The sequence below is a fragment of the Falco biarmicus genome, chromosome 12, assembly GCF_023638135.1.
Source record: "Falco biarmicus isolate bFalBia1 chromosome 12, bFalBia1.pri, whole genome shotgun sequence".
Lineage (NCBI taxonomy): Eukaryota > Metazoa > Chordata > Aves > Falconiformes > Falconidae > Falco > Falco biarmicus.
The window spans coordinates 7690256-7692982 of record NC_079299.1 but is presented as its reverse complement, the minus strand read 5'-3'; positions in this window follow the sequence as shown (position 1 = coordinate 7692982).

The window sequence follows — 2727 nt, the reverse complement described above, 5'->3', positions numbered from 1 at the left end:
GTACGGCTCGCCGGGGGCGGGGCAGGCGGTGACGGGCGGCCCCGTTGGCCAATGACCGCGCGGCGGCCGGCGGCGGGGCGGGGCCGAAGGCGGGGTCGGCCCGCCGGGCGCCGGGGCGGTGATGTCATCGGCAGCCAATGGGGAGGGCGCGGCGCCGGCCCGCGCCCCGGGGCAGCAGCTGCTCCCCGTTGACAGGCGGAGGCGGCCGGGCCGCGCGCCCCCCACGGCAGCGCCCCCTGCAGGACGGGGTGTGCACCTGCGGGGCCAGGGGCTGGCCTGGCCGCTGCTGCCCACCTGCGCACCCGCGGAGGAAAGCCGCACACACAGAAAAACCCCAAACCCGACAAAACGTGCTAAACGTCCCCAGAGCAGCCCCTTCCTCGGACAAAGTCACACACGTCCCGGTGGCCCCGGGCCCGCCGCCTCCGGGGCCACAGCACCGCGCCAGGGAGCTGCACGCCGGGGGGCCGCGCCGCCCCCCGCCAGCAGCACCCCCAGACTGCCTGCCAAAGCAAGCTGACAGCGAGCACTGGCGCCCGTAGCCCCGCACATCACTTCCACGTGCAGGGCTGTTTGTACAGCCCACGGGAAAAGGCCGGTGAGGCCACCGAGGAGCAAAGCCCCCCACTCCCGGGGAGGCAGCGGGGCAGTCCTGCGTGTCCTCCCCAGCCCCTGCCACAAGCCGTTTGATGATGTCCAAGCAGCATCGAAACACGGAAGGCTGCTTTTCAGCTGCTTTTCCCAGCAACCCTCCTCTAACAAAAGTAAGCCCACTTAGTAGTATAATACTTTGAGTAGAAAACCCGTAACTTCCGTGCACAGCAGCTATCAGTCACGGGGAGGGCAGATGTCCCCCTGCATGCTGCTCGGGGCTGGCCAGGCTCAGTGGGTCTCCGCCTGCCTGAGCTCCATGTTAAAGATGGATCCAGTTGCTCGGCGTTATGCAAATTGAGATCAAATCCAGCTTCTGGCATACTGCCCGTCCATCCTTGTCCGGCAAAGATCGTCAGCGTTCGGATTAGCCTGGACTCTCCCAGTGTGAAAAGGAAAACAATACAGGTGTGAGGACAAGGTTTTAGGGACCAGTGAAGAGGGCAAGTGTAAATCCCTTTCACCCTTTCTGTCAGGCCTCGACATGGGTGAAATAATGAGCTTTTACCCTTGCTATGGGTGTGCTACGAGGCAAAAAGGTGCAAACTGATTTTTGAGCCATATGGGTCAGCTTATCAAACACCAGGAGGGTACCTGGCAGCAGCACGAGATGTTTGCACCCCTTGCTTCCCCACCGTAGCATTTCCTCGTTCAGCAGCCCCACCTCACCACCTATCAATCCACCCAGTCAGAGACAGGGAAAGTGGCATCGCCAGAACAACGCACCCCACCATGTCCTCCCTGATGGTGGGAGTGCTGGAGCGTTTCATCTACAGCCAGGAATGCAAACTTTGGAGCTGGAGGAGGAAGGGAGAAGTTAGAGCAGATACGATGTCATCAGTACAATAACATTGCATCTAAATCAGCCCCCAAAGATTTTGGTTCTGGAGTATACGTGGTGAATCCATTTTTTGACTGGGATTTTCAAGCTGTGACTACCAATCCAACTGGGACTGTTACAAAAAATAGTGTCAAATGCTGCAATATCAGCATTCAGCAATTCAGAGTAAAAAAAATCTCATGAAAACAGGCAGCAAGATTTCAGCAGCACTGAATTACTTTTTTTTAATGAATAGTTCTAACCTAAACAGCAAGTCGAGTTCTCCTCATAACCATCCTTTAATCAGCTTTCCCCTAAATGTTTCTCACAGGACAGTGACTCATCCAACACAAATTCAGGCTTTGGGCTTCCAGTGTTGTGATGCCACAGTGGGCACCAGCTCTCCTGCGCGCCGGAGAGGAAAGGGGAGCCAGGGGATGGCTCCTGCATGCAACAGCTTCAGCTCCAGCGATCTGCTCCCACTGAGAGCAAACGTGGGGGCAAAGACTTTGAGCAAGGAAGTCATGGAGTGGCTTCATCTTCACACCGGCAAAGACCACACTCTGGAGGCAGTGCCTTCTGAAGGCTTACAAACTGTAAGTCACTATGATGCCCAGCACAAAGGCAAATCAGGCTTCTAACAGCGGCATGCAATTGCTGCGTTAACAGTCGCCCTCCCCAGCAAGACAGCAAACAGATGAATGGAGAAATGCACCGGTCTTGGACTCTCTACACAAACATGGTTCAGTTCCCCAGAGGTGCCAGTGTGAGACACCACTGTAGTGTTTTCAAGCTCTCTATTCCTCTTTGTCCGTGGCTCACTGAGGTTGGCACTGGGCTCGCTGCAGAGAGGAGGGTTAGCTCATGCTTCCCTCAAAACTGCCCTCTCAAGCCACACTGGGGCTTGGAGAAGGAGCTCTCCACAGGCTTATGTTCAATTCACTGCCTGAAATGGTCCTTCCACCCAGGGGAGCTGGAAACCCTGTTTCTGTGCTTGGGCATCCTCCCAAAGCTAGTCGTGTCCTAAAGCAAACATTTGCTGGAAAACACTTGGAATCATTGATTTAGCTATCTTTTACTTTCTGACCAAATTTCTCAGTACCAACAACGTGCGCCAAGGAAATGCTTCGTGACTTGTTTGTGGAGGAGCTCACCTCGCAGAAGAGCCATGCGGAGCTTACCCACGGCAAGCAGTGCTCCCTTCTGAACAATACTCAGCCTTTGCCAAGTTTTCTTATAATACAAAGGGAGGCCAA